Genomic DNA, 12,473 nt, shown 5'->3' with positions numbered 1-12,473 from the left:
TATTGTTATTTCAAAACTGAAATTAGCGATCCAAGAGAACTAGAACCCAATTTGATGAAACGTGTGACGTATATGTGCTGCAAGTAGCACAGGATGAGAAACAAAAAGCTATTCGAAGGGAGCTAATTCTCGTCATAGTAGGGTGAGGGACGTATCTAAACAATTTTCTACAGAGAATTATTCTACAAGGTCAGGAAGCCGGCATTCACTTGAAAAATAAAGACTTATGATAAGTATTTCCTTTGAGATACAAAATTTGACATGTTTCTAGGACACTGATGCTCATAAATTAAGGATAATGCTGATACATGGTGAAGCAACGCTCTGGTGGGCGGTTTGTGGGTTTGAATCACCTCAGGGTATGACCATGCGTTGCATTTGACCTGCGGTCGTCGCACGGTGGCGCTGGCAGCAGTCCACATGTTCAGAGGTGTGTTGGTGCATGTCAGAGTAAGGTGCAGCAAGTAAGTGTGCAGACGTTTTCAAACATGCTAACGGTGACTGTGTGTTGAAAATGGCTCAAAGAACACATATTGATGACGTGATGAGGGGTAGAATACTAGGGCGACTGGAAGCTGGTCAAACACAGCAGGTCGTAGCACGGGCCCTCCGTGTGCCACAAAGTGTGGTCTCAAGATTATGGCAACTATTCCAGCAGATAGGAAACGTGTCCAGACGCTACAGTACGGGACGTCCACAGTGTACAACACCACAAGAAGACCGATATCTCACCATCAGTGCCCGCAGACAGCCACAGGGTACTGCAGGTAGCCTTGCTCAGGACCTTACTGCAGCCACTGGAACAGTTGTCTCCAGACATACAGTCTGCAGACGACTGAACAGACATGGTTTATTCGCTCGGAGACCTGCAAGGTGCATTCCACTGACCCCGGGTCACAGGAGAGCCCGTAAAGCCTGGTGTCAAGAACACAGTATCCGGTCATTGGAACAGTGGTCCCAGGTTATGCTCACGGACGAGTCCAGGTATAGTCTGAACAGTGATTCTCGCCGGGTTTTCATCTGGCGTGAACCAGGAACCAGATACCAACCCCTTAATGTCCTTGAAAGAGACCTGTCTGGAGGTCGTGGTTTGATGGTGTGGGGTGGGATTATGATTGGTGTACGTACATCCCTGCATCTCTTTGACAGAGGAACTGTCCGCCTTTTCAGGGGTGCAGTGGGTCCCACCTTCCTCCTGATGGACGATAACGCACGGCCCCACCGAGCTGCCATTGTGGAGGAGTACCATGAAACGGAAGATATCAGGCGAATGAAGTGGCCTGCCTGTTCTCCAGACCTAAACCCCATCGAGCACGTCTGGGATGCTCTCGGTCGACGCATCGCTGCACGTCTTCAAACCCCTACGACACTTCAGCAGCTCCGACTGGCACTGGTGCAAGGATGGGAGGCTATACCCCAGAAGCTGCTCGACCACCTGATCCATAGTATGCCAATCCGTTGTGCGGCCTGTGTAAGTGTTATGGTCATTTTGTAGCGCATGTGTTTCGGGACGATTTTCTCAACTTATCACCAACATCGTGGACCTACAGGTCTGTGTCGTGTGTGTTCTCTATGTGCCTATGCTATTAGCGCCAGTTTTGTGTAGTGCTACGTTATGTGGCACCGCATCCTGCAATTTCCCTTAATTTATGAGCATGAATGTATATAAAGATATCCACAGAGACATCAACTGTAAAAGATTAGATTCAAAATCAAGGAGAAGTTGAACACTTTCACATTTACAGCAAAAATGCTAAAAGCGTATAGCCTATAATTAATAATCATAGAATACGAGAGTTAAAAAATATACGAATTTCTTTCAACGAAAAGTAATGCTGGATTACAGTGTGTAGATATAGAGACTAGGATCCATATTCATCACAAAAACTGTGGTCAGTGATATATGTCTGTCTCTTTTATTCCCAACATTCTGGCAACAGAACCTTGTTTTTCAACATAATCTCTCTTCAATACGACGGACTTACGGGTAGGGACTGTATGCCCACAAGGTACGACTCTGCCGGTCGACGTCGGAGCCAACGCTTTGCTGCATCAGTAACCTCCCCATCATTCACATACTGCTTCATGCGGAGTGCATATTTCATTGGGACAAACAGAGCGAAGTCGGAAGGTGCTAGGATCCTGCCTATGTGTCCTCGGAGTCTTTCGCGACGGCATACATGAATAAAACGTTCTCGGTTTTCAAGCCACGTCAGTTGGAGTAAAATCCTCGAGCTTTCGATGACAATCTTCGCCATCGTCGTCAGGAGTTCACTGACTGCCGGGGCTGCAACGGTTTCTCGCTTATATAGGCATGACGACATCATCATCAGCCAATCAGATAGACCCAATGTGCCGCGCGCGCGTAACAATTTCAACAGAGACCAGGGGTACACACTCACCTGGGCATGGGGGCGGGCGTTGGACATGGAAAGGAAGCAAAGACAGATGAGCGACGCGGGAGCTGCAGTTTCAAACGTGGTGCCTGCCCCTGGCGCCACCTGACGTCACCGATGCTGCCACGGGCAATAGCTCCGCTAGCTGCCCGGGTCGACTTACTTGCGTGCGCCACATTGGGTCTATCTGATTGACTGCTGATGATGTCATCATGCCTATATAAGCGAGAAACCGTAGCAGTTCTGGCGGTTAGTGAACTCCTGCCGACGATGGCGGAAATGGTCATGGGAAGCTCGAGGATTTTATTCGAATTGACGCGGCTTGAAAACCGAGAACAGTTTATTCAGCATCCAGGCTATATGGGGTGGATGGGAAAGAACAGTCCAATGCGGTTTTGCAAGCTCTTCTCGGGTGTCCAGACTTGTGGGAGGCCTTGCGTTGTCACGGAGAAGGAGAAGTTTGTATGCATTTTTGTGGCGACGAACAGGCTGAATCCGTTTTTCCAGTTTCCTAAGAGCCGGCAGCCACTCTGGAGATTGGACGGGTCTGGGAGACCTCGTCGCGAAGATGCCAGTCTCCTCGCCCATCGACAGACCTCGCTTTTTTCACAGCTAGGTTTCTGTAAACATTCTGCAAGTGCCCATGAATATCTACGATGCTCTGTTTTCCCGCCAAAAGATTACAATGATACCTCTCTGCCTGGAGCACACCAACTTCTTGAAAATATAGAGGCTGATGCAGGAATATTGCGTCATGTCCCTCAACGAATTCCGCATTTTTTTCAATTGAAACCGGCTGAGAAAAAATGTGTTGCATTATTTATTGGACGACCCTCGCACTTTTTGACAATCATTTCTACGCCAGTCTTAATTCTGAAGATAGCCACAGTTATGAACCTTTTCTCCAAAAGCCTTAGCCCCACAGAAGCATCAGTCGTTTCAAAAGACCTTACCTTTTGCCCCACTCCAAAATTCAACCATGCTGGACTTGCTGAAGACTTTCTCTCCTTCAACCACTGCCTACAATGGAAACACTTTTTCGCTATCAACTCTACCAATCATACTCAACCTAAGGTCAATGTTGAATCCTGCTAGACTGAGTTCACCCCTTCTTCCAACCGTGATCCATTCAAACCCCCCCCCCCCCGTCCAAATCACCAACTGTTAACTTTCCAGAATTTATTAAGCAGGAACAGCAACGAACTGTATTGTAGTCGTTCAGAGCGCATTGTAATGTCCCTTTTTAATACGTTTATTTTCTATAGTTCTTTATCAAAGTTTGTATCGATAAAAATGTAAACAATTTTGTATGTACAGTCGTGGACAAAACGAGGGAGACCCCTCGCCTTTTCGTTATGCTGATCCGCACAGCTTTAAAGTCTGCTACACAGCATAAAAGGCAAGGCGACGAAGTGCTACCAACATACCATACACAGGCGTGAAATTGATAAACTGTCCGAACTTTGCCAGACTGTTTTCAATCATGTGTAAGACTATATTAATGCTGATTAGTTTGTTAAACACAATACGTAAATATAAGATATACATGAAAGGAGAAACACTAATTAGTACGAACTGTTCTAATAAAAATGAATTTCAGCTTATCGAAGTAACATAACTGTTTTAGGAAGACAAAGTACCCCAGATCGTTAGCAAAATATTATGCGCATTCGGCCGCGAAACGGTCTGTGTCAACGTTCAGACCAGTCATACTGGATTACCGTTGCTGGCCTACCATGAAAGTGCACAAATTTAGCAAAGCGTGAAGATTCATAACGAAAATCAATTAAAAATCATTCAGTGCCACACTTAAGTCAATTCAGTTACTGACAGAATCGGAAAAAGTAGGCAGTAATAAGCATGAAATTCTACAAGATTTTCATATTTAAATCCACAGGGCGCCGGTACAGAATAAAGGTAGCAATAAAACGTACTGGTGGCGCGAGAATTTCTTAAAATTGTTTTACTAATATGCCTCCATCGAGATTAGAACCGAAAACAAACCAGACCTCCCTTCCTTTAGCAAACACCTTTCACTACGCCAGCAGACAAGCTAGGCAAACAGCCCTCTATTATGACCATACGTGAATAAGCCGGCAATTACGCAACGAAAATGGCAAAATGATCTGCAGTTTCGGTTGCATTGAGTTTTCTGGATTCAAAAACAAGAATTTTCTAGCTTTCTGTCACCGCTTATGTGGCAATCATTCGGGATGTTTATCGGAATAACAAAATACTTTTATTAGCGAGTAAATTTAGTAGGATAATTCTCCACCACGCCAGGAAATAAACGGGTACATATCTGCCAAACGTATTCTATAGTGTTTCGAATTCTCCATTAGACTCGCCACAGCCAGAAAACGTTCATTAACGGAAGTGTTTCTTAAGCTAGCTAGTAATGGGAATGCTCGCACTTCTAAAACGCGGTGGCATTAATACTGAGATCTGAATTATCACGTGTATAGGCAAATGGATTTTATTTGTATTCCTGTAAAAATGATTTGGATAGAAAGCCTAGCTACGGTTAATATGCTGATGTATCGACTGCAACTAGAACATTTCGAATGAAGAGTAAAGCCGGCCGGAGTGGCCGTGCGGTTCTAAGCGCTACAGTCTGGAGCCGAGCGGTCGCTACGATCGCAGGTTCGAATCCTGCCTCAGGCATGGATGTGTGTGACGTCCTTAGGTTAGTTAGGTTTAATTAGTTCTAAGTTCTAGGCGACTGATGACCTCAGAAGTTAAGTCGCATAGTGCTCAGAGCCATTTGAATGAAGAGTAGGGGGAATTATTTATGCGGACATCATCTTCAGTAACTGTCGTAGCTATTTTCGTTGTTAGGATTTCGTCATCTAAATCGGTAAAAATGGACCTCTGCTTGTCTCGCTTTCTTGACCATCTATCTGTGTACCCAACCATTAAAACCTGTTTACCTCGAGTACGGGTAGACATAAGAAGCGGAAATGTATCGCACTTCCTGCGGTATACGGTCCCATGGTGGTGTAAAAAAGTGAGCTTCTACGTCAACGCAATCTAAACATACGGCCGTTTATGTAAAGAAAGTTTAAGCGAAAGGTCAAAAAATGGCTCTAACAATTATGCGAGCAAACTGCTTAGGTCATCAGTCCCCTAGACCTATGACTACTTAAACCTATCTAACCTAAGGATATAACACACACCCATGCCCGAAGTAGGATTCCAACCTGTGACTGAAGCAGCCACACGGTTCGTGACTGAAGCGCCTAGAACCGCTCGGCCACCGCACCCGTAGAAATCCTTTAACCTAGTGTATAATGATAATATATACTGTCTAGTGAGGATAATCTGTATTCGCCAGCAACTCAGATCGTTTGATCACGAAACTTTTACGAAGCTACATTCAAATTTTGTTCGAAGTTGTCTGCAATATCCACTTGTAAACACCCTAGGAACGTCGTATGCGATATCCATTTCTGAAGACGCTGGCTGATATGCAGTACCATAACAAGTAGTTAAGAATTTATTGTCATTGGTCCATGCATGACCCTTTATTTCAGTATGAATTTAATGTACCTACGTGATTGTCTATGACTGAAAATAATGAACAAAAAATAAATAAACAGCAAACAACTTCGATGTTCAAATCAAATGTAACTCACATTTCGCAATTACCACCTAATTTAGTTGTTACATCTACATGACTACACCTACAGGATTTCGTTGCAATCCAGACTTATGTGCCTGACAGAGGGTTCATCGAACCACCTTCGGATTATTTCTCTACCGTCCCACTCTTTAACAGCGTGCGGGAAAAAGGACCACTTAAATCTTTTCTTAAGAGCCCTGAATTACGCCCTGAATTACTTTATTACTATGGTCATTTCTTCCTGTGCAAGTTCCCGAGGAAATAATGTTGTGGCATTCAGAACAGATGTAGGTGATTAAAATTTCGTGAAAAGTTCTCGCGGCAACGAAAAACGCTTTTGTTTACATGAATGTCACCCCAACTCACTTATCAAATCTGGGACTCTCTCTCCCCTATTTCGTGACATTACAAATCGTGCTACCATTCCTTGGACGTTTTTGACGTGCACCGTCAATCACGTCTGTCAATGATCCCATATCGCGCAGGAATACTATAGCAGTGGACGGTCAAACGTAGTGTAGGCAGAGTTTTCAGTAGACCTGTTGCGTATTCTTAGTGTGCGGCCAATAAAACGCAGTCTTTCGTTTGCCTTCCCCACAAAAGTATGTTTGCGATCGTTCCAGAGGCAGATAGACTATCAGTAAAGCAATTTTAAGAAATCCTCGCGCCTCCAATATGTTTTATTGCTACCTTTATCCTGTACCGGCGCCCTGTGGATGTAAATATGAAAATCTTGTAGAATTTGATACTTGTTACTGCCTAATTTTTCCGCTTCTGTCAACAATTGAATTGACTTACGTGTGGCACTAAATGATTTTTAATTGATTTTCATTATGGATCTCCACGCATTGCTAAATTTGCACACTTTCATGGTAGGTCAGCAACGGTAATCCAGTATGACTGGTTTGAACGTTGATAGAGACCGTTTCGCAGCCAAATGCGCATATTTTGCTAACGATCTGGAGTACTTTGTCTTCCTAAAACAGTTATGTCATCTCGATAAGCCGAAATTCATTTTTATTGGAACAATTCATACTAATAAGCGTTTCTTCTTTTATTTACATTTTATATTTACGTGTTGTGTTTAACACATTAATCAAGATTAATATAGTCTTACACATGATTGAAAACAGTCTGATAAAGTTCGGATAGTTTTACAATTTCACGCCTGTGCATAGTATGTTGGTAGCACTTCGTCGCCTTGCCTGTTATGCTGTGTAGCAGACTTTAAAGCTGTGCGGATCAGCATAACGAAAAGGCGAGGGGTCTCGCTCGTTTTGTCCACGACTGTACATGCCTGAGTAATAACATAAAGCGGAGCCTTCAATTTTTTTTAGAGAGCAGCTAGGAGAAGACTGGCTGTTTGTACCTGTCTTTCTGCATTCATCCGCTACAATGTAACCATCATGGTTAGAAGCTGTAAAAGATTTCATAATATTTTAAGTTATGTGAGCTATTACTCTGTTGCTTATTTTATTAATCCACGACATCACACGTTTAAATGAATATTCGTTGTATTTTGAATTGCCTTTTTCAGTATTTCTAGCAAGAAAGACGCAACGCTTCGATCTGAACCCACCCGCCATTGGGTGATTTCATTAATGACTTACAATGTTCATTTTTACGTACTGTGTGGCGTAGCTTGCAGTCACATCGAGAAGAAGTCGAAGTTTTTCAAATCAAACATACAGCACAGAGCGATTACCAAATCGCAATATGCGGAGAACATTTTTTAAAAATTCAGTCGGTCCACACCCTTCGTTGTTCAAATGGTTCAAATGGCTCTGAGCACTATGGGACTTAACATCTGAGGTTATCAGTCCTCCAGAACTTAGAACTACTTAAACCTAACTAACCTAAGGACATCACACACATCCATGCCCGAGGCAGGATTCGAACCTGCGACCGGAGCGGTCGCGCGGTTCCAGACTGAAGCGCCTAGAACCGCTCGGCCACAATGGCCGGCTCCTTCATTGTGCCATTCCCAACAACAGTGTGGGATTGCAACTTCATTCTGCTTAATACATCCTGAAAAAATTTGAGTTGGTGGAGATGGAAGTCAATTCACAACACAGACCTACATGTTCCAACATGACGTTTTTGTAGCTAGTCTCTAAGCTTAGTACCTCAGTGGGAGTCAGATCAGTGACAGCTCCAAGAAAAGAGCAATAAAGGATCTGCGCACTGGAAATGATTCTGCAATTAAAGGGACCTGTGTAAAATTCCTGGGAATAACAATACAGGATACATTTCTCTCTTGCAAGCACATTGGCTGAAACTATATTTGTAATAAATTCACTCAATAAATACTGGAATGATGCTGATGCACAACAGTCCGTTTATCATGCACTGGTGTCGTATTGTATAAACTATGGAATCAAAGTGTGGGAGCGAAAACACAAGCAAGCCATTACAAGCCTTTACTGCCACAGAAAAAAATTATTGCTATAATTTATGGTGCAAAACCAAGGATTTCGTATCGTGATTTTTTCCTTAAGACTGGGATACTAATCATTACTACTATGTATATTTGTAAATCGATCATGAGGGTATAACACTTAATGTGTCAATTCTGACCTGCCCAAACAAGATCAGAAACTAAGATCAGTTTCATTACGTAAGCCATAGAAAACATATAAACCAACCGGAAACAGGACAGAGGCTGAATATTACACTGCCAAGTTCAGTCACATCTCTTCCCACTGTAAAATTTTAAGCCAGAAAGACTAGTGATTACCAGCCGACAGTAACATTTCATATAGGCTACATATGTGTACAGTAGAGTTACTTAATGTAACTGCTTGACATTCAATTTGGTTCTCAATCACTTTTAGAATTAATAATATTGAATGTCTCAGTTGCAAAGGGGAAATGTTTCTTTCAAATCAAGTCTCTCATATAAGAAGTTAATAAAATTTCAGAAAAATTAGCTTTGTATCATCCGATGTTGCGTACATTTAATAATGGATTCGTTTACAAAATAACTTTCTGCTACCCGTCACGATTTGCTCAATATTAGCGGGAAATGAGTCCCTTATTGTGATTTTTATCGTGTGTGCCATTCATTTCAGCTGATGCATCATTCAGCTGCTTTTACTGTAATATATAAACCGTAAATATACACTCCTGGAAATGGAAAAAAGAACACATTGACACCGGTGTGTCAGACCCACCATACTTGCTCCGGACACTGCGAGAGGGCTGTACAAGCAATGATCACACGCACGGCACAGCGGACACACCAGGAACCGCGGTGTTGGCCGTCGAATGGCGCTAGCTGCGCAGCATTTGTGCACCGCCGCCGTCAGTGTCAGCCACTTTGCCGTGGCATACGGAGCTCCATCGCAGTCTTTAACACTGGTAGCATGCCGCGACAGCGTGGACGTGAACCGTATGTGCAGTTGACGGACTTTGAGCGAGGGCGTATAGTGGGCATGCGGGAGGCCGGGTGGACGTACCGCCGAATTGCTCAACACGTGGGGCGTGAGGTCTCCACAGTACATCGATGTTGTCGCCAGTGGTCGGCGGAAGGTGCACGTGCCCGTCGACCTGGGACCGGACTGCAGCGACGCACGGATGCACGCCAAGACCGTAGGATCCTACGCAGTGCCGTAGGGGACCGCACCGCCACTTCCCAGCAAATTAGGGACACTGTTGCTCCTGGGGTATCGGCGAGGACCATTCGCAACCGTCTCCATGAAGCTGGGCTACGGTCCCGCACACCGTTAGGCCGTCTTCCGCTCACGCCCCAACATCGTGCAGCCCGCCTCCAGTGGTGTCGCGACAGGCGTGAATGGAGGGACGAATGGAGACGTGTCGTCTTCAGCGATGAGAGTCGCTTCTGCCTTGGTGCCAATGATGGTCGTATGCGTGTTTGGCGCCGTGCAGGTGAGCGCCACAATCAGGACTGCATACGACCGAGGCACACAGGGCCAACACCCGGCATCATGGTGTGGGGAGCGATCTCCTACACTGGCCGTACACCACTGGTGATCGTCGAGGGGACACCGAATAGTGCACGGTACATCCAAACCGTCATCGAACCCATCGTTCTACCATTCCTAGACCGGCAAGGGAACTTGCTGTTCCAACAGGACAATGCACGTCCGCATGTATCTCGTGCCACCCAACGTGCTCTAGAAGGTGTAAGTCAACTACCCTGGCCAGCAAGATCTCCGGATCTGTCCCCCATTGAGCATGTTTGGGACTGGATGAAGCGTCGTCTCACGCGGTCTGCACGTCCAGCACGAACGCTGGTCCAACTGAGGCGCCAGGTGGAAATGGCATGGCAAGCCGTTCCACAGGACTTCATCCAGCATCTCTACGATCGTCTCCATGGGAGAATAGCAGCCTGCATTGCTGCGAAAGGTGGATATACACTGTACTAGTGCCGACATTGTGCATGCTCTGTTGCCTGTGTCTATGTGCCTGTGATTCTGTCAGTGTGATCATGTGATGTATCTGACCCCAGGAATGTGTCAATAAAGTTTCCCCTTCCTGGGACAATGAATTCACGGTGTTCTTATTTCAATTTCCAGGGGTGTATAAATGGCAAATTACAATAGGAATTTGCGACTAACTATCCGAAGAGCTATCATTAATCATAATATTCCATGTTTATAGGTCACAGAAAAGATAACTAAACAATGCAGCACGTCACATCGAAAACGTAACTAATAAATATGATAATACACGAAAAATGCACTTAAAAATGGGAATCAAATTCCGCAAATCGTCGTAAACAATACACAGAAAAATGAAATCGCAGTTGGCAGCATAAAAAAGTTAAACTTAGGTTATTTTTATTCGCTTGCTTACAGAGCACCAAGTTTGATACATGGATAATATGGACACGGAGAAGTCAAGTAGATGACAACCAACTTCTACCTAACTCGATTCGACCACGAAACTCGATATCAGTTGACAAGACTGCTAGGTTCACATGGCCGACTTGTATAAGTCATTTTGACATTACTTCCGAGGATACGGGCGTGTGAGTGAAGCTAGTATTACGCGACACACATAACGCGTACAAGTCTGGTGTAGATGACGCGCCGTCCAGCGGCAGAGCGGGTGAAGTTGCAGTTTCAGCAGACGGTTTGTCTGCAGGGGAGAAATAGGAACAGTCCTATTCTGCCGTGGATCCACGCACGTGCAGTAGACGATGTATATGCGTGCATCCGCAGAACGCAGCATATGGAGACGGCTTTTTGCTCCTTGTTTTCACGAGTGGTCAGCAGAGGAGAAATAAGAGAGCTCTTGAGAACGTTAGTAATAAAACAATTGAAAATTCTGTTTTGTTTGTATTACCGTTAAGAAAATCTGTATACCGTATCTAATAATATCCTCTTACCGTAGAAATGGAATGAAACAAAATATAAGCACGCTTGTCGAGGCATCCAGCGAGGAAAAGCGCCAATAAGCCTTTTTGCTTCTTGTTTTCACGAGTGGTCAGCAGAGGAGAAATACGTGAGCTCTTGTGAACGTTTCTGGCTATTGAGCTAGATATTCTACACATTTTTCAATGAGTAATTTTTTTTTACAAATACAGTAATAAAACAATTGAAAATTCTGTTTTGTTTGTATTACCGTTAAGAAAATCTGTATACCGTATCTAATAATATCCTCTTACCGTAGAAATGGAATGAAACAAAGTATAAGCACACTTGTCGAGGCATACAGCGAGGAAAGGCGCCAATCAGCCTTTTTGCTTCTTGTTTTCACGAGTGGTCAGCAGAGGAGAAATACGTGAGCTCTTGTGAACGTTTCTGGCTATTGAGCTAAGTATTCTATACATTTTTCAATGAGTAATTTGTTTTTACAAATACAGTAATAAAACAATTGAAAGTCGCTATACACGGAAGGAGCCATATAACTGGATCCGTGTATAGCGATTTTACGACTATGACGAGTGGGGCCTGAGGATGGCATTAATGTAATGTCGAAACTGGTAGCAGCACATATAAGTTCATAAAAGCAAATAAACTTCTACAGATCATACGGCTGTTGGTAAATTATTGCATCAAGAAGTTCATGCCAGCCGTCGTTCCACGATCCGTAATGGATCAACGAAGATCAGTGCAGCTGTGTCGGCCGCGACCAGTGAGGACTGTAAAAGCCGTTTTGCATCTTTGCGGTCGCACTATTGTCAAATAGAGCTTCCGTCATTACTGTGTCACTTGCTCGAACCATGTCATGTACGATCGACAAGTCATATCCATTCCAACAAAGTTCATAAATTCCTGTGGATCTTTGGGCCTCAGTTCCTTCATTACAGTAACACTTGGTATATGTCCCTGCCTTCGACCCTCTTTCTCACTCCTGGCAATACGTCGTCGTCCTGCTCTTCTCCTAACTACTCAAGCGAATACTGTCACAGCAAATGCTACACATATAATTGCGTCCTCCGTCTCTCAAATGCACTGAAACGTAAACATAGACAATTATTATTTGCT

The 12,473-nt window shown here is 44.1% G+C and overlaps 1 protein-coding gene across 1 annotated transcript in view; it reads left to right on the top strand.

Annotated features, from left to right (window-relative positions):
• The first annotated feature begins 1,446 nt into the window (after positions 1-1,446).
• The window catches only part of LOC126171287 (UDP-glycosyltransferase UGT5-like), an 84,908-nt gene continuing 73,881 nt past the window's right edge, over positions 1,447-12,473 (top strand). Inside the window, exon 1 of the mRNA XM_049920789.1 lies at positions 1,447-1,471. The gene's annotated coding sequence lies outside the window, so the exon portion shown is untranslated. The remainder of the gene's footprint in view (positions 1,472-12,473) is intronic.

This window comes from Schistocerca cancellata, chromosome 1, assembly GCF_023864275.1.
Source record: "Schistocerca cancellata isolate TAMUIC-IGC-003103 chromosome 1, iqSchCanc2.1, whole genome shotgun sequence".
NCBI lineage: Eukaryota > Metazoa > Arthropoda > Insecta > Orthoptera > Acrididae > Schistocerca > Schistocerca cancellata.
Note: the sequence above shows the minus strand (reverse complement) of the source record. Positions and strands in the feature narration are given on the sequence as shown.